Here is a 19,671-nt window from a genome sequence, read left to right as displayed (position 1 = left end):
GGAAACAAACTCTGATGTTAAGTGTCTAGAGTAAGTTGATACAGGAAACAAGCTCTGATGTTAAGTGTCTAGAGTAAGTTGATACAGGAAACAAGCTCTGATGTTAAGTGTCTAGAGTAAGTTGATACAGGAAACAAGCTCTGATGTTAAGTGTCTAGAGTAAGTTGATACAGGAAACAAGCTCTGAGTTAAGTGTCTAGAGTAAGTTGATACAGGAAACAAGCTCTGATGTTAAGTGTCTAGAGTAAGTTGATACAGGAAACAAACTCTGATGTTAAGTGTCTAGAGTAAGTTGATACGGGAAACAAGCTCTGATGTTAAGTGTCTAGAGTAAGTTGATACAGGAAACAAACTCTGATGTTAAGTGTCTAGAGTAAGTTGATACAGGAAACAAACTCTGATGTTAAGTGTCTAGAGTAAGTTGATACAGGAAACAAGCTCTGATGTTAAGTGTCTAGAGTAAGTTGATACAGGAAACAAACTCTGATGTTAAGTGTCTAGAGTAAGTTGATACAGGAAACAAACTCTGATGTTAAGTGTCTAGAGTAAGTTGATACAGGAAACAAACTCTGATGTTAAGTGTCTAGAGTAAGTTGATACACGAAACAAACTCTGATGTTATGTGTCTAGAGTAAGTTGATACAGGAAACAAGCTCTGAGGTTAAGTGTCTAGAGTAAGTTGATACAGGAAACAAGCTCTGATGTTAAGTGTCTAGAGTAAGTTGATACAGGAAACAAGCTCTGAGGTTAAGTGTCTAGAGTAAGTTGATACAGGAAACAAGCTCTGATGTTAAGTGTCTAGAGTAAGTTGATACAGGAAACAAACTCTGATGTTAAGTGTCTAGAGTAAGTTGATACAGGAAACAAACTCTGATGTTATGTGTCTAGAGTAAGTTGATACAGGAAACAAACTCTGATGTTAAGTGTCTAGAGTAAGTTGATACAGGAAACAAACTCTGATGTTAAGTGTCTAGAGTAAGTTGATACAGGAAACAAGCTCTGATGTTAAGTGTCTAGAGTAAGTTGATACAGGAAACAAGCTCTGATGTTAAGTGTCTAGAGTAAGTTGATACAGGAAACAAGCTCTGATGTTAAGTGTCTAGAGTAAGTTGATACAGGAAACAAACTCTGATGTTAAGTGTCTAGAGTAAGTTGATACAGGAAACAAGCTCTGATGTTAAGTGTCTAGAGTAAGTTGATACAGGAAACAAACTCTGATGTTAAGTGTCTAGAGTAAGTTGATACAGGAAACAAGCTCTGATGTTAAGTGTCTAGAGTAAGTTGATACAGGAAACAAGCTCTGATGTTAAGTGTCTAGAGTAAGTTGATACAGGAAACAAGCTCTGATGTTAAGTGTCTAGAGTAAGTTGATACAGGAAACAAACTCTGATGTTAAGTGTCTAGAGTAAGTTGATACAGGAAACAAACTCTGAGTGTGTTAAGATGTCTGATGTTAAGTGTCTAGAGTAAGTTGATACAGGAAACAAGCTCTGATGTTAAGTGTCTAGAGTAAGTTGATACAGGAAACAAGCTCTGATGTTAAGTGTCTAGAGTAAGTTGATACAGGAAACAAGCTCTGATGTTAAGTGTCTAGAGTAAGTTGATACAGGAAACAAGCTCTGATGTTAAGTGTCTAGAGTAAGTTGATACAGGAAACAAGCTCTGATGTTAAGTGTCTAGAGTAAGTTGATACAGGAAACAAGCTCTGATGTTAAGTGTCTAGAGTAAGTTGATACAGGAAACAAGCTCTGATGTTAAGTGTCTAGAGTAAGTTGATACAGGAAACAAACTCTGATGTTAAGTGTCTAGAGTAAGTTGATACGGGAAACAAGCTCTGATGTTAAGTGTCTAGAGTAAGTTGATACAGGAAACAAACTCTGATGTAAAGTGTCTAGAGTAAGTTGATACAGGAAACAAACTCTGATGTTAAGTGTCTAGAGTAAGTTGATACAGGAAACAAACTCTGATGTTAAGTGTCTAGAGTAAGTTGATACAGGAAACAAACTCTGATGTTAAGTGTCTAGAGTAAGTTGATACAGGAAACAAACTCTGATGTTAAGTGTCTAGAGTAAGTTGATACAGGAAACAAGCTCTGAGGTTAAGTGTCTAGAGTAAGTTGATACAGGAAACAAGCTCTGATGTTAAGTGTCTAGAGTAAGTTGATACAGGAAACAAGCTCTGAGGTTAAGTGTCTAGAGTAAGTTGATACAGGAAACAAGCTCTGAGGTTAAGTGTCTAGAGTAAGTTGATACAGGAAACAAGCTCTGATGTTAAGTGTCTAGAGTAAGTTGATACAGGAAACAAACTCTGATGTTAAGTGTCTAGAGTAAGTTGATACAGGAAACAAGCTCTGATGTTAAGTGTCTAGAGTAAGTTGATACAGGAAACAAACTCTGATGTTAAGTGTCTAGAGTAAGTTGATACAGGAAACAAACTCTGATGTTAAGTGTCTAGAGTAAGTTGATACAGGAAACAAGCTCTGATGTTAAGTGTCTAGAGTAAGTTGATACAGGAAACAAACTCTGATGTTAAGTGTCTAGAGTAAGTTGATACAGGAAACAAACTCTGATGTTAAGTGTCTAGAGTAAGTTGATACAGGAAACAAACTCTGATGTTAAGTGTCTAGAGTAAGTTGATACAGGAAACAAACTCTGATGTTAAGTGTCTAGAGTAAGTTGATACAGGAAACAAGCTCTGATGTTAAGTGTCTAGAGTAAGTTGATACAGGAAACAAACTCTGATGTTAAGTGTCTAGAGTAAGTTGATACGGGAAACAAGCTCTGATGTTAAGTGTCTAGAGTAAGTTGATACAGGAAACAAGCTCTGATGTTAAGTGTCTAGAGTAAGTTGATACAGGAAACAAGCTCTGATGTTAAGTGTCTAGAGTAAGTTGATACAGGAAACAAGCTCTGATGTTAAGTGTCTAGAGTAAGTTGATACAGGAAACAAGCTCTGATGTTAAGTGTCTAGAGTAAGTTGATACAGGAAACAAGCTCTGATGTTAAGTGTCTAGAGTAAGTTGATACAGGAAACAAACTCTGATGTTAAGTGTCTAGAGTAAGTTGATACAGGAAACAAGCTCTGATGTTAAGTGTCTAGAGTAAGTTGATACAGGAAACAAGCTCTGATGTTAAGTGTCTAGAGTAAGTTGATACAGGAAACAAACTCTGATGTTAAGTGTCTAGAGTAAGTTGATACAGGAAACAAACTCTGATGTTAAGTGTCTAGAGTAAGTTGATACAGGAAACAAGCTCTGATGTTAAGTGTCTAGAGTAAGTTGATACAGGAAACAAACTCTGATGTTAAGTGTCTAGAGTAAGTTGATACAGGAAACAAACTCTGATGTTAAGTGTCTAGAGTAAGTTGATACAGGAAACAAACTCTGATGTTAAGTGTCTAGAGTAAGTTGATACAGGAAACAAACTCTGATGTTAAGTGTCTAGAGTAAGTTGATACAGGAAACAAGCTCTGATGTTAAGTGTCTAGAGTAAGTTGATACAGGAAACAAGCTCTGATGTTAAGTGTCTAGAGTAAGTTGATACAGGAAACAAGCTCTGATGTTAAGTGTCTAGAGTAAGTTGATACAGGAAACAAGCTCTGATGTTAAGTGTCTAGAGTAAGTTGATACAGGAAACAAGCTCTGATGTTAAGTGTCTAGAGTAAGTTGATACAGGAAACAAACTCTGATGTTAAGTGTCTAGAGTAAGTTGATACAGGAAACAAACTCTGATGTTAAGTGTCTAGAGTAAGTTGATCAAACTCTGATGTTAAGTGTCTAGAGTAAGTTGATACAGGAAACAAGCTCTGAGGTTAAGTGTCTAGAGTAAGTTGATACAGGAAACAAGCTCTGATGTTAAGTGTCTAGAGTAAGTTGATACAGGAAACAAGCTCTGATGTTAAGTGTCTAGAGTAAGTTGATACAGGAAACAAGCTCTGAGGTTAAGTGTCTAGAGTAAGTTGATACAGGAAACAAGCTCTGATGTTAAGTGTCTAGAGTAAGTTGATACAGGAAACAAACTCTGATGTTAAGTGTCTAGAGTAAGTTGATACAGGAAACAAACTCTGATGTTAAGTGTCTAGAGTAAGTTGATACAGGAAACAAGCTCTGATGTTAAGTGTCTAGAGTAAGTTGATACAGGAAACAAGCTCTGATGTTAAGTGTCTAGAGTAAGTTGATACAGGAAACAAACTCTGATGTTAAGTGTCTAGAGTAAGTTGATACAGGAAACAAACTCTGTTAAGTGTCTAGAGTAAGTTGATACAGGAAACAAACTCTGATGTTAAGTGTCTAGAGTAAGTTGATACAGGAAACAAACTCTGATGTTAAGTGTCTAGAGTAAGTTGATACAGGAAACAAACTCTGATGTTAAGTGTCTAGAGTAAGTTGATACAAGAAACAAGCTCTGATGTTAAGTGTCTAGAGTAAGTTGATACAGGAAACAAGCTCTGATGTTAAGTGTCTAGAGTAAGTTGATACAGGAAACAAGCTCTGATGTTAAGTGTCTAGAGTAAGTTGATACAGGAAACAAGCTCTGATGTTAAGTGTCTAGAGTAAGTTGATACAGGAAACAAACTCTGATGTTAAGTGTCTAGAGTAAGTTGATACAGGAAACAACAGTTGAACAGGAAACTCTGATGTTAAGTGTCTAGAGTAAGTTGATACAGGAAACAAGCTCTGATGTTAAGTGTCTAGAGTAAGTTGATACAGGAAACAAACTCTGATGTTAAGTGTCTAGAGTAAGTTGATACAGGAAACAAGCTCTGATGTTAAGTGTCTAGAGTAAGTTGATACAGGAAACAAGCTCTGATGTTAAGTGTCTAGAGTAAGTTGATACAGGAAACAAACTCTGATGTAAAGTGTCTAGAGTAAGTTGATACAGGAAACAAACTCTGATGTTAAGTGTCTAGAGTAAGTTGATACAGGAAACAAACTCTGATGTTAAGTGTCTAGAGTAAGTTGATACAGGAAACAAACTCTGATGTTAAGTGTCTAGAGTAAGTTGATACAGGAAACAAGCTCTGATGTTAAGTGTCTAGAGTAAGTTGATACAGGAAACAAGCTCTGATGTTAAGTGTCTAGAGTAAGTTGATACAGGAAACAAGCTCTGATGTTAAGTGTCTAGAGTAAGTTGATACAGGAAACAAGCTCTGATGTTAAGTGTCTAGAGTAAGTTGATACAGGAAACAAGCTCTGATGTTAAGTGTCTAGAGTAAGTTGATACAGGAAACAAAGCTCTGATGTTAAGTGTCTAGAGTAAGTTGATACAGGAAACAAACTCTGATGTTAAGTGTCTAGAGTAAGTTGATACAGGAAACAAGCTCTGATGTTAAGTGTCTAGAGTAAGTTGATACAGGAAACAAGCTCTGATGTTAAGTGTCTAGAGTAAGTTGATACAGGAAACAAACTCTGATGTTAAGTGTCTAGAGTAAGTTGATACAGGAAACAAACTCTGATGTTAAGTGTCTAGAGTAAGTTGATACAGGAAACAAGCTCTGATGTTAAGTGTCTAGAGTAAGTTGATACAGGAAACAAACTCTGATGTTAAGTGTCTAGAGTAAGTTGATACAGGAAACAAGCTCTGATGTTAAGTGTCTAGAGTAAGTTGATACAGGAAACAAGCTCTGATGTTAAGTGTCTAGAGTAAGTTGATACAGGAAACAAACTCTGATGTTAAGTGTCTAGAGTAAGTTGATACAGGAAACAAACTCTGATGTTAAGTGTCTAGAGTAAGTTGATACAGGAAACAAACTCTGATGTTAAGTGTCTAGAGTAAGTTGATACAGGAAACAAACTCTGATGTTAAGTGTCTAGAGTAAGTTGATACAGGAAACAAACTCTGATGTTAAGTGTCTAGAGTAAGTTGATACAGGAAACAAACTCTGATGTTAAGTGTCTAGAGTAAGTTGATACAGGAAACAAACTCTGATGTTAAGTGTCTAGAGTAAGTTGATACAGGAAACAAGCTCTGATGTTAAGTGTCTAGAGTAAGTTGATACAGGAAACAAGCTCTGATGTTAAGTGTCTAGAGTAAGTTGATACAGGAAACAAGCTCTGATGTTAAGTGTCTAGAGTAAGTTGATACAGGAAACAAGCTCTGATGTTAAGTGTCTAGAGTAAGTTGATACAGGAAACAAGCTCTGATGTTAAGTGTCTAGAGTAAGTTGATACAGGAAACAAGCTCTGATGTTAAGTGTCTAGAGTAAGTTGATACAGGAAACAAGCTCTGATGTTAAGTGTCTAGAGTAAGTTGATACAGGAAACAAGCTCTGATGTTAAGTGTCTAGAGTAAGTTGATACAGGAAACAAGCTCTGATGTTAAGTGTCTAGAGTAAGTTGATACAGGAAACAAACTCTGATGAAACAAGCTCTGATGTTAAGTGTCTAGAGTAAGTTGATACAGGAAACAAACTCTGATGTTAAGTGTCTAGAGTAAGTTGATACAGGAAACAAGCTCTGATGTTAAGTGTCTAGAGTAAGTTGATACAGAAACAAACTCTGATGTTAAGTGTCTAGAGTAAGTTGATACAGGAAACAAACTCTGATGTTAAGTGTCTAGAGTAAGTTGATACAGGAAACAAACTCTGATGTTAAGTGTCTAGAGTAAGTTGATACAGGAAACAAACTCTGATGTTAAGTGTCTAGAGTAAGTTGATACAGGAAACAAACTCTGATGTTAAGTGTCTAGAGTAAGTTGATACAGGAAACAAACTCTGATGTTAAGTGTCTAGAGTAAGTTGATACAGGAAACAAGCTCTGATGTTAAGTGTCTAGAGTAAGTTGATACAGGAAACAAGCTCTGATGTTAAGTGTCTAGAGTAAGTTGATACAGGAAACAAACTCTGATGTTAAGTGTCTAGAGTAAGTTGATACAGGAAACAAGCTCTGAGTGTTAAGTGTCTAGAGTAAGTTGATACAGGAAACAAGCTCTGATGTTAAGTGTCTAGAGTAAGTTGATACAGGAAACAAACTCTGATGTTAAGTGTCTAGAGTAAGTTGATACAGGAAACAAACTCTGATGTTAAGTGTCTAGAGTAAGTTGATACAGGAAAAAAACTCTGATGTTAATTGTCTAGAGTAAGTTGATACAGGAAACAAACTCTGATGTTAAGTGTCTAGAGTAAGTTGATACAGGAAACAAACTCTGATGTTAAGTGTCTAGAGTAAGTTGATACAGGAAACAAGCTCTGATGTTAAGTGTCTAGAGTAAGTTGATACAGGAAACAAACTCTGATGTTAAGTGTCTAGAGTAAGTTGATACAGGAAACAAACTCTGATGTTAAGTGTCTAGAGTAAGTTGATACAGGAAACAAACTCTGATGTTAAGTGTCTAGAGTAAGTTGATACAGGAAACAAACTCTGATGTTAAGTGTCTAGAGTAAGTTGATACAGGAAACAAACTCTGATGTTAAGTGTCTAGAGTAAGTTGATACAGGAAACAAACTCTGATGTTAAGTGTCTAGAGTAAGTTGATACAGGAAACAAGCTCTGATGTTAAGTGTCTAGAGTAAGTTGATACAGGAAACAAGCTCTGATGTTAAGTGTCTAGAGTAAGTTGATACAGGAAACAAGCTCTGAGGTTAAGTGTCTAGAGTAAGTTGATACAGGAAACAAGCTCTGAGGTTAAGTGTCTAGAGTAAGTTGATACAGGAAACAAGCTCTGATGTTAAGTGTCTAGAGTAAGTTGATACAGGAAACAAGCTCTGATGTTAAGTGTCTAGAGTAAGTTGATACAGGAAACAAGCTCTGATGTTAAGTGTCTAGAGTAAGTTGATACAGGAAACAAACTCTGATGTTAAGTGTCTAGAGTAAGTTGATACAGGAAACAAACTCTGATGTTAAGTGTCTAGAGTAAGTTGATACAGGAAACAAGCTCTGATGTTAAGTGTCTAGAGTAAGTTGATACAGGAAACAAGCTCTGATGTTAAGTGTCTAGAGTAAGTTGATACAGGAAACAAGCTCTGAGTGTTAAGTGTCTAGAGTAAGTTGATACAGGAAACAAACTCTGATGTTAAGTGTCTAGAGTAAGTTGATACAGGAAACAAACTCTGATGTTAAGTGTCTAGAGTAAGTTGATACAGGAAACAAACTCTGATGTTAAGTGTCTAGAGTAAGTTGATACAGGAAACAAGCTCTGATGTTAAGTGTCTAGAGTAAGTTGATACAGGAAACAAACTCTGATGTTAAGTGTCTAGAGTAAGTTGATACAGGAAACAAGCTCTGATGTTAAGTGTCTAGAGTAAGTTGATACAGGAAACAAGCTCTGATGTTAAGTGTCTAGAGTAAGTTGATACAGGAAACAAGCTCTGATGTTAAGTGTCTAGAGTAAGTTGATACAGGAAACAAGCTCTGATGTTAAGTGTCTAGAGTAAGTTGATACAGGAAACAAACTCTGATGTTAAGTGTCTAGAGTAAGTTGATACAGGAAACAAACTCTGATGTTAAGTGTCTAGAGTAAGTTGATACAGGAAACAAGCTCTGATGTTAAGTGTCTAGAGTAAGTTGATACAGGAAACAAACTCTGATGTTAAGTGTCTAGAGTAAGTTGATACAGGAAACAAACTCTGATGTTAAGTGTCTAGAGTAAGTTGATACAGGAAACAAACTCTGATGTTAAGTGTCTAGAGTAAGTTGATACAGGAAACAAACTCTGATGTTAAGTGTCTAGAGTAAGTTGATACAGGAAACAAACTCTGATGTTAAGTGTCTAGAGTAAGTTGATACAGGAAACAAACTCTGATGTTAAGTGTCTAGAGTAAGTTGATACAGGAAACAAGCTCTGATGTTAAGTGTCTAGAGTAAGTTGATACAGGAAACAAGCTCTGATGTTAAGTGTCTAGAGTAAGTTGATACAGGAAACAAGCTCTGATGTTAAGTGTCTAGAGTAAGTTGATACAGGAAACAAGCTCTGATGTTAAGTGTCTAGAGTAAGTTGATACAGGAAACAAACTCTGATGTTAAGTGTCTAGAGTAAGTTGATACAGGAAACAAACTCTGATGTTAAGTGTCTAGAGTAAGTTGATACAGGAAACAAGCTCTGATGTTAAGTGTCTAGAGTAAGTTGATACAGGAAACAAACTCTGATGTTAAGTGTCTAGAGTAAGTTGATACGGGAAACAAGCTCTGATGTTAAGTGTCTAGAGTAAGTTGATACAGGAAACAAACTCTGATGTAAAGTGTCTAGAGTAAGTTGATACAGGAAACAAACTCTGATGTTAAGTGTCTAGAGTAAGTTGATACAGGAAACAAACTCTGATGTTAAGTGTCTAGAGTAAGTTGATACAGGAAACAAGCTCTGATGTTAAGTGTCTAGAGTAAGTTGATACAGGAAACAAGCTCTGATGTTAAGTGTCTAGAGTAAGTTGATACAGGAAACAAGCTCTGATGTTAAGTGTCTAGAGTAAGTTGATACAGGAAACAAGCTCTGATGTTAAGTGTCTAGAGTAAGTTGATACAGGAAACAAGCTCTGATGTTAAGTGTCTAGAGTAAGTTGATACAGGAAACAAGCTCTGATGTTAAGTGTCTAGAGTAAGTTGATACAGGAAACAAGCTCTGATGTTAAGTGTCTAGAGTAAGTTGATACAGGAAACAAGCTCTGATGTTAAGTGTCTAGAGTAAGTTGATACAGGAAACAAGCTCTGATGTTAAGTGTCTAGAGTAAGTTGATACAGGAAACAAGCTCTGATGTTAAGTGTCTAGAGTAAGTTGATACAGGAAACAAAGCTCTGATGTTAAGTGTCTAGAGTAAGTTGATACAGGAAACAAGCTCTGATGTTAAGTGTCTAGAGTAAGTTGATACAGGAAACAAACTCTGATGTTAAGTGTCTAGAGTAAGTTGATACAGGAAACAAACTCTGATGTTAAGTGTCTAGAGTAAGTTGATACGGGAAACAAGCTCTGATGTTAAGTGTCTAGAGTAAGTTGATACAGGAAACAAACTCTGATGTAAAGTGTCTAGAGTAAGTTGATACAGGAAACAAACTCTGATGTTAAGTGTCTAGAGTAAGTTGATACAGGAAACAAACTCTGATGTTAAGTGTCAAAAGTAAGTTGATACAGGAAACAAACTCTGATGTATAGTGACTAGAGTAAGTTTATAAAGGAAACAAGCTCTGAGGTTAAGTGTCTAGAGTAAGTTGATACACGAAACAAACTCTGATGTTAAGTGTTAAGTGTCAGGAAACAAGTAAGTTGATATAGGAAACAAGCTCTGATGTTAAGTGTCTAGAGTAAGTTGATACAGGAAACAAGCTCTGATGTTAAGTGTCTAGAGTAAGTTGATACAGGAAACAAACTCTGATGTTAAGTGTCTAGAGTAAGTTGATACAGGAAACAAACTCTGATGTTAAGTGTCTAGAGTAAGTTGATACAGGAAACAAGCTCTGATGTTAAGTGTCTAGAGTAAGTTGATACAGGAAACAAACTCTGATGTTAAGTGTCTAGAGTAAGTTGATACAGGAAACAAACTCTGATGTTAAGTGTCTAGAGTAAGTTGATACAGGAAACAAGCTCTGATGTTAAGTGTCTAGAGTAAGTTGATACAGGAAACAAACTCTGATGTTAAGTGTCTAGAGTAAGTTGATACAGGAAACAAGCTCTGAGGTTAAGTGTCTAGAGTAAGTTGATACAGGAAACAAACTCTGATGTTAAGTGTCTAGAGTAAGTTGATACAGGAAACAAACTCTGATGTTAAGTGTCTAGAGTAAGTTGATACAGGAAACAAACTCTGATGTTAAGTGTCTAGAGTAAGTTGATACAGGAAACAAACTCTGATGTTAAGTGTCTAGAGTAAGTTGATACAGGAAACAAGCTCTGAGGTTAAGTGTCTAGAGTAAGTTGATACAGGAAACAAGCTCTGATGTTAAGTGTCTAGAGTAAGTTGATACAGGAAACAAGCTCTGATGTTAAGTGTCTAGAGTAAGTTGATACAGGAAACAAGCTCTGATGTTAAGTGTCTAGAGTAAGTTGATACAGGAAACAAACTCTGATGTTAAGTGTCTAGAGTAAGTTGATACAGGAAACAAGCTCTGATGTTAAGTGTCTAGAGTAAGTTGATACAGGAAACAAGCTCTGATGTTAAGTGTCTAGAGTAAGTTGATACAGGAAACAAGCTCTGATGTTAAGTGTCTAGAGTAAGTTGATACAGGAAACAAGCTCTGATGTTAAGTGTCTAGAGTAAGTTGATACAGGAAACAAACTCTGATGTTAAGTGTCTAGAGTAAGTTGATACAGGAAACAAGCTCTGATGTTAAGTGTCTAGAGTAAGTTGATACAGGAAACAAGCTCTGATGTTAAGTGTCTAGAGTAAGTTGATACAGGAAACAAGCTCTGATGTTAAGTGTCTAGAGTAAGTTGATACAGGAAACAAGCTCTGATGTTAAGTGTCTAGAGTAAGTTGATACAGGAAACAAGCTCTGATGTTAAGTGTCTAGAGTAAGTTGATACAGGAAACAAACTCTGATGTTAAGTGTCTAGAGTAAGTTGATACAGGAAACAAACTCTGATGTTATGTGTCTAGAGTAAGTTTATACAGGAAACAAACTCTGATGTTAAGTGTCTAGAGTAAGTTGATACACGAAACAAGCTCTGAGGTTAAGTGTCTAGAGTAAGTTGATACAGGAAACAAGCTCTGATGTTAAGTGTCTAGAGTAAGTTGATACAGGAAACAAGCTCTGAGGTTAAGTGTCTAGAGTAAGTTGATACAGGAAACAAGCTCTGATGTTAAGTGTCTAGAGTAAGTTGATACAGGAAACAAGCTCTGATGTTAAGTGTCTAGAGTAAGTTGATACAGGAAACAAACTCTGATGTTAAGTGTCTAGAGTAAGTTGATACAGGAAACAAACTCTGATGTTAAGTGTCTAGAGTAAGTTGATACACGAAACAAACTCTGATGTTAAGTGTCTAGAGTAAGTTGATACAGGAAACAAGCTCTGATGTTAAGTGTCTAGAGTAAGTTGATACAGGAAACAAGCTCTGAGGTTAAGTGTCTAGAGTAAGTTGATACAGGAAACAAGCTCTGATGTTAAGTGTCTAGAGTAAGTTGATACAGGAAACAAACTCTGATGTTAAGTGTCTAGAGTAAGTTGATACAGGAAACAAGCTCTGATGTTAAGTGTCTAGAGTAAGTTGATACAGGAAACAAGCTCTGATGTTAAGTGTCTAGAGTAAGTTGATACAGGAAACAAGCTCTGATGTTAAGTGTCTAGAGTAAGTTGATACAGGAAACAAGCTCTGATGTTAAGTGTCTAGAGTAAGTTGATACAGGAAACAAACTCTGATGTTAAGTGTCTAGAGTAAGTTGATACAGGAAACAAACTCTGATGTTAAGTGTCTAGAGTAAGTTGATACAGGAAACAAACTCTGATGTTAAGTGTCTAGAGTAAGTTGATACAGGAAACAAACTCTGATGTTAAGTGTCTAGAGTAAGTTGATACAGGAAACAAACTCTGATGTTAAGTGTCTAGAGTAAGTTGATACAGGAAACAAGCTCTGATGTTAAGTGTCTAGAGTAAGTTGATACAGGAAACAAACTCTGATGTTAAGTGTCTAGAGTAAGTTGATACAGGAAACAAACTCTGATGTTAAGTGTCTAGAGTAAGTTGATACAGGAAACAAACTCTGATGTTAAGTGTCTAGAGTAAGTTGATACAGGAAACAAACTCTGATGTTAAGTGTCTAGAGTAAGTTGATACAGGAAACAAGCTCTGATGTTAAGTGTCTAGAGTAAGTTGATACAGGAAACAAGCTCTGATGTTAAGTGTCTAGAGTAAGTTGATACAGGAAACAAGCTCTGATGTTAAGTGTCTAGAGTAAGTTGATACAGGAAACAAGCTCTGATGTTAAGTGTCTAGAGTAAGTTGATACAGGAAACAAGCTCTGATGTTAAGTGTCTAGAGTAAGTTGATACAGGAAACAAGCTCTGATGTTAAGTGTCTAGAGTAAGTTGATACAGGAAACAAGCTCTGATGTTAAGTGTCTAGAGTAAGTTGATACAGGAAACAAACTCTGATGTTAAGTGTCTAGAGTAAGTTGATACAGGAAACAAACTCTGATGTTAAGTGTCTAGAGTAAGTTGATACAGGAAACAAACTCTGATGTTAAGTGTCTAGAGTAAGTTGATACAGGAAACAAACTCTGATGTTAAGTGTCTAGAGTAAGTTGATACAGGAAACAAGCTCTGATGTTAAGTGTCTAGAGTAAGTTGATACAGGAAACAAACTCTGATGTTAAGTGTCTAGAGTAAGTTGATACAGGAAACAAACTCTGATGTTATGTGTCTAGAGTAAGTTGATACAGGAAACAAGCTCTGATGTTAAGTGTCTAGAGTAAGTTGATACAGGAAACAAGCTCTGATGTTAAGTGTCTAGAGTAAGTTGATACAGGAAACAAGCTCTCTGTTAAGTGTCTAGAGTAAGTTGATACAGGAAACAAGCTCTGAGTTAAGTGTCTAGAGTAATACAGGAAACAAGCTCTGATGTTAAGTGTCTAGAGTAAGTTGATACAGGAAACAAACTCTGATGTTAAGTGTCTAGAGTAAGTTGATACAGGAAACAAACTCTGATGTTAAGTGTCTAGAGTAAGTTGATACAGGAAACAAGCTCTGATGTTAAGTGTCTAGAGTAAGTTGATACAGGAAACAAACTCTGATGTTAAGTGTCTAGAGTAAGTTGATACAGGAAACAAACTCTGATGTTAAGTGTCTAGAGTAAGTTGATACAGGAAACAAACTCTGATGTTAAGTGTCTAGAGTAAGTTGATACAGGAAACAAACTCTGATGTTAAGTGTCTAGAGTAAGTTGATACAGGAAACAAACTCTGATGTTAAGTGTCTAGAGTAAGTTGATACAGGAAACAAACTCTGATGTTAAGTGTCTAGAGTAAGTTGATACAGGAAACAAACTCTGATGTTAAGTGTCTAGAGTAAGTTGATACAGGAAACAAGCTCTGATGTTAAGTGTCTAGAGTAAGTTGATACAGGAAACAAGCTCTGATGTTAAGTGTCTAGAGTAAGTTGATACAGGAAACAAGCTCTGATGTTAAGTGTCTAGAGTAAGTTGATACAGGAAACAAGCTCTGATGTTAAGTGTCTAGAGTAAGTTGATACAGGAAACAAGCTCTGATGTTAAGTGTCTAGAGTAAGTTGATACAGGAAACAAACTCTGATGTTAAGTGTCTAGAGTAAGTTGATACAGGAAACAAACTCTGATGTTAAGTGTCTAGAGTAAGTTGATACAGGAAACAAGCTCTGATGTTAAGTGTCTAGAGTAAGTTGATACAGGAAACAAGCTCTGATGTTAAGTGTCTAGAGTAAGTTGATACAGGAAACAAGCTCTGATGTTAAGTGTCTAGAGTAAGTTGATACAGGAAACAAGCTCTGATGTTAAGTGTCTAGAGTAAGTTGATACAGGAAACAAGCTCTGATGTTAAGTGTCTAGAGTAAGTTGATACAGGAAACAAGCTCTGATGTTAAGTGTCTAGAGTAAGTTGATACAGGAAACAAACTCTGATGTTAAGTGTCTAGAGTAAGTTGATACAGGAAACAAACTCTGATGTTAAGTGTCTAGAGTAAGTTGATACAGGAAACAAGCTCTGATGTTAAGTGTCTAGAGTAAGTTGATACAGGAAACAAACTCTGATGTTAAGTGTCTAGAGTAAGTTGATACAGGAAACAAGCTCTGATGTTAAGTGTCTAGAGTAAGTTGATACAGGAAACAAGCTCTGATGTTAAGTGTCTAGAGTAAGTTGATACAGGAAACAAGCTCTGATGTTAAGTGTCTAGAGTAAGTTGATACAGGAAACAAGCTCTGATGTTAAGTGTCTAGAGTAAGTTGATACAGGAAACAAGCTCTGATGTTAAGTGTCTAGAGTAAGTTGATACAGGAAACAAGCTCTGATGTTAAGTGTCTAGAGTAAGTTGATACAGGAAACAAACTCTGATGTTAAGTGTCTAGAGTAAGTTGATACAGGAAACAAGCTCTGATGTTAAGTGTCTAGAGTAAGTTGATACAGGAAACAAGCTCTGATGTTAAGTGTCTAGAGTAAGTTGATACAGGAAACAAACTCTGATGTAAAGTGTCTAGAGTAAGTTGATACAGGAAACAAACTCTGATGTTATGTGTCTAGAGTAAGTTGATACAGGAAACAAACTCTGATGTTAAGTGTCTAGAGTAAGTTGATACAGGAAACAAGCTCTGATGTTAAGTGTCTAGAGTAAGTTGATACAGGAAACAAGCTCTGATGTTAAGTGTCTAGAGTAAGTTGATACAGGAAACAAGCTCTGATGTTAAGTGTCTAGAGTAAGTTGATACAGGAAACAAGCTCTGATGTTAAGTGTCTAGAGTAAGTTGATACAGGAAACAAGCTCTGATGTTAAGTGTCTAGAGTAAGTTGATACAGGAAACAAACTCTGATGTTAAGTGTCTAGAGTAAGTTGATACAGGAAACAAACTCTGATGTTAAGTGTCTAGAGTAAGTTGATACAGGAAACAAGCTCTGATGTTAAGTGTCTAGAGTAAGTTGATACAGGAAACAAGCTCTGATGTTAAGTGTCTAGAGTAAGTTGATACAGGAAACAAGCTCTGATGTTAAGTGTCTAGAGTAAGTTGATACAGGAAACAAGCTCTGATGTTAAGTGTCTAGAGTAAGTTGATACAGGAAACAAGCTCTGATGTTAAGTGTCTAGAGTAAGTTGATACAGGAAACAAGCTCTGATGTTAAGTGTCTAGAGTAAGTTGATACAGGAAACAAACTCTGATGTTAAGTGTCTAGAGTAAGTTGATACAGGAAACAAACTCTGATGTTAAGTGTCTAGAGTAAGTTGATACAGGAAACAAACTCTGATGTTAAGTGTCTAGAGTAAGTTGATACAGGAAACAAACTCTGATGTTAAGTGTCTAGAGTAAGTTGATACAGGAAACAAACTCTGATGTTAAGTGTCTAGAGTAAGTTGATACAGGAAACAAAGCTCTGATGTTAAGTGTCTAGAGTAAGTTGATACAGGAAACAAACTCTGATGTTAAGTGTCTAGAGTAAGTTGATACAGGAAACAAACTCTGATGTTAAGTGTCTAGAGTAAGTTGATACAGGAAACAAGCTCTGATGTTAAGTGTCTAGAGTAAGTTGATACAGGAAACAAACTCTGATGTTAAGTGTCTAGAGTAAGTTGATACAGGAAACAAACTCTGATGTTAAGTGTCTAGAGTAAGTTGATACAGGAAACAAACTCTGATGTTAAGTGTCTAGAGTAAGTTGATACAGGAAACAAGCTCTGATGTTAAGTGTCTAGAGTAAGTTGATACAGGAAACAAGCTCTGATGTTAAGTGTCTAGAGTAAGTTGATACAGGAAACAAGCTCTGATGTTAAGTGTCTAGAGTAAGTTGATACAGGAAACAAGCTCTGAGGTTAAGTGTCTAGAGTAAGTTGATACAGGAAACAAGCTCTGATGTTAAGTGTCTAGAGTAAGTTGATACAGGAAACAAACTCTGATGTTAAGTGTCTAGTAAGATAAGTTGATACAGGAAACAAACTCTGATGTTAAGTGTCTAGAGTAAGTTGATACAGGAAACAAACTCTGATGTTAAGTGTCTAGAGTAAGTTGATACAGGAAACAAGCTCTGATGTTAAGTGTCTAGAGTAAGTTGATACAGGAAACAAGCTCTGATGTTAAGTGTCTAGAGTAAGTTGATACAGGAAACAAGCTCTGATGTTAAGTGTCTAGAGTAAGTTGATACAGGAAACAAACTCTGATGTTAAGTGTCTAGAGTAAGTTGATACAGGAAACAAGCTCTGAGGTTAAGTGTCTAGAGTAAGTTGATACAGGAAACAAGCTCTGATGTTAAGTGTCTAGAGTAAGTTGATACAGCTCTGAAACAAGCTCTGATGTTAAGTGTCTAGAGTAAGTTGATACAGGAAACAAGCTCTGATGTTAAGTGTCTAGAGATACAGGAAACAAGCTCTGATAAGTGTCTAGAGTAAACAAACTCTGATGTTAAGTGTCTAGAGTAAGTTGATACAGGAAACAAACTCTGATGTTAAGTGTCTAGAGTAAGTTGATACAGGAAACAAACTCTGATGTTAAGTGTCTAGAGTAAGTTGATACAGGAAACAAGCTCTGATGTTAAGTGTCTAGAGTAAGTTGATACAGGAAACAAGCTCTGATGTTAAGTGTCTAGAGTAAGTTGATACAGGAAACAAGCTCTGATGTTAAGTGTCTAGAGTAAGTTGATACAGGAAACAAGCTCTGATGTTAAGTGTCTAGAGTAAGTTGATACAGGAAACAAGCTCTGATGTTAAGTGTCTAGAGTAAGTTGATACAGGAAACAAACTCTGATGTTAAGTGTCTAGAGTAAGTTGATACAGGAAACAAACTCTGATGTTAAGTGTCTAGAGTAAGTTGATACAGGAAACAAACTCTGATGTTAAGTGTCTAGAGTAAGTTGATACAGGAAACAAACTCTGATGTTAAGTGTCTAGAGTAAGTTGATACAGGAAACAAGCTCTGATGTTAAGTGTCTAGAGTAAGTTGATACAGGAAACAAACTCTGATGTTAAGTGTCTAGAGTAAGTTGATACAGGAAACAAACTCTGATGTTAAGTGTCTAGAGTAAGTTGATACAGGAAACAAACTCTGATGTTAAGTGTCTAGAGTAAGTTGATACAGGAAACAAACTCTGATGTTAAGTGTCTAGAGTAAGTTGATACAGGAAACAAGCTCTGATGTTAAGTGTCTAGAGTAAGTTGATACAGGAAACAAGCTCTGATGTTAAGTGTCTAGAGTAAGTTGATACAGGAAACAAACTCTGATGTTAAGTGTCTAGAGTAAGTTGATACAGGAAACAAACTCTGATGTTAAGTGTCTAGAGTAAGTTGATACAGGAAACAAACTCTGATGTTAAGTGTCTAGAGTAAGTTGATACAGGAAACAAGCTCTGATGTTAAGTGTCTAGAGTAAGTTGATACAGGAAACAAACTCTGATGTTAAGTGTCTAGAGTAAGTTGATACAGGAAACAAACTCTGATGTTAAGTGTCTAGAGTAAGTTGATACAGGAAACAAGCTCTGATGTTAAGTGTCTAGAGTAAGTTGATACAGGAAACAAGCTCTGATGTTAAGTGTCTAGAGTAAGTTGATACAGGAAACAAACTCTGATGTTAAGTGTCTAGAGTAAGTTGATACAGGAAACAAACTCTGATGTTAAGTGTCTAGAGTAAGTTGATACAGGAAACAAACTCTGATGTTGTTAAGTGTCTGAGAGTAAGTTGATACAGGAAACAAGCTCTGATGTTAAGTGTCTAGAGTAAGTTGATACAGGAAACAAGCTCTGATGTTAAGTGTCTAGAGTAAGTTGATACAGGAAACAAGCTCTGATGTTAAGTGTCTAGAGTAAGTTGATACAGGAAACAAGCTCTGATGTTAAGTGTCTAGAGTAAGTTGATACGGGAAACAAGCTCTGATGTTAAGTGTCTAGAGTAAGTTGATACAGGAAACAAACTCTGATGTTAAGTGTCTAGAGTAAGTTGATACAGGAAACAAGCTCTGATGTTAAGTGTCTAGAGTAAGTTGATACAGGAAACAAACTCTGATGTTAAGTGTCTAGAGTAAGTTGATACAGGAAACAAACTCTGATGTTAAGTGTCTAGAGTAAGTTGATACAGGAAACAAGCTCTGATGTTAAGTGTCTAGAGTAAGTTGATACAGGAAACAAGCTCTGATGTTAAGTGTCTAGAGTAAGTTGATACAGGAAACAAGCTCTGATGTTAAGTGTCTAGAGTAAGTTGATACAGGAAACAAGCTCTGATGTTAAGTGTCTAGAGTAAGTTGATACAGGAAACAAGCTCTGATGTTAAGTGTCTAGAGTAAGTTGATACAGGAAACAAACTCTGATGTTAAGTGTCTAGAGTAAGTTGATACAGGAAACAAACTCTGATGTTAAGTGTCTAGAGTAAGTTGATACAGGAAACAAACTCTGATGTTAAGTGTCTAGAGTAAGTTGATACAGGAAACAAACTCTGATGTTAAGTGTCTAGAGTAAGTTGATACAGGAAACAAACTCTGATGTTAAGTGTCTAGAGTAAGTTGATACAGGAAACAAGCTCTCTGATGTTAAGTGTCTAGAGTAAGTTGATACAGGAAACAAGCTCTGATGTTAAGTGTCTAGAGTAAGTTGATACAGGAAACAAGCTCTGATGTTAAGTGTCTAGAGTAAGTTGATACAGGAAACAAGCTCTGATGTTAAGTGTCTAGAGTAAGTTGATACAGGAAACAAGCTCTGATGTTAAGTGTCTAGAGTAAGTTGATACAGGAAACAAACTCTGATGTTAAGTGTCTAGAGTAAGTTGATACAGGAAACAAACTCTGATGTTAAGTGTCTAGAGTAAGTTGATACAGGAAACAAACTCTGATGTTAAGTGTCTAGAGTAAGTTGATACAGGAAACAAGCTCTGAGTGTTAAGTGTCTAGAGTAAGTTGATACAGGAAACAAGCTCTGATGTTAAGTGTCTAGAGTAAGTTGATACAGGAAACAAGCTCTGATGTTAAGTGTCTAGAGTAAGTTGATACAGGAAACAAACTCTGATGTTAAGTGTCTAGAGTAAGTTGATACAGGAAACAAGCTCTGATGTTAAGTGTCTAGAGTAAGTTGATACAGGAAACAAACTCTGATGTTAAGTGTCTA

Source organism: Tachypleus tridentatus, chromosome 1 (genome assembly GCF_004210375.1).
Source record: "Tachypleus tridentatus isolate NWPU-2018 chromosome 1, ASM421037v1, whole genome shotgun sequence".
Taxonomy (NCBI): Eukaryota; Metazoa; Arthropoda; class Merostomata; order Xiphosura; family Limulidae; genus Tachypleus; species Tachypleus tridentatus.
Note: the sequence above shows the minus strand (reverse complement) of the source record.